Source organism: Microtus ochrogaster, unplaced genomic scaffold (assembly GCF_000317375.1).
Source record: "Microtus ochrogaster isolate Prairie Vole_2 unplaced genomic scaffold, MicOch1.0 UNK77, whole genome shotgun sequence".
Classification (NCBI taxonomy): Eukaryota; Metazoa; Chordata; class Mammalia; order Rodentia; family Cricetidae; genus Microtus; species Microtus ochrogaster.
In genome coordinates this window covers 24459-24851 of record NW_004949175.1, presented here as the reverse complement: position 1 = coordinate 24851, position 393 = coordinate 24459, and positions in this window count along the sequence as shown.

The window sequence follows — 393 nt, the reverse complement described above, 5'->3', positions numbered from 1 at the left end:
GCCAGTAAGGGCTAGAGCTAAAGGGCCAAGCGGTGATTAAATGAACACAGTGTCCGTGTAATTATTTCGGGTAGAGCTAGCCATGTGGGCGGCCGGGTGCCGGGACGCAGCCCGCCGCTCCTATTTCTACACTAGACCTCTTTGCTTTTCTGTTTCTTTAAGGCTGCATTCCAGTTCTCTGACCTAAGCCCTCAGTTCAGGTAAGACATCAAGCTCTGCCACCCGAGAAAGAAGCTGGTCCTTTTCCTCAGACAAAGTAGTGGGCAAGCTGTGGGCATTCTCTGCATCCTTCTCAAATTCTTCAGTTAGCGTTGTTAGGCTGCTAAATTCCTTAGCTTCCTCATCTAATTTTTTTCTATACATACCTTTTGCCTCATGAAGCCTTGTCTCAAA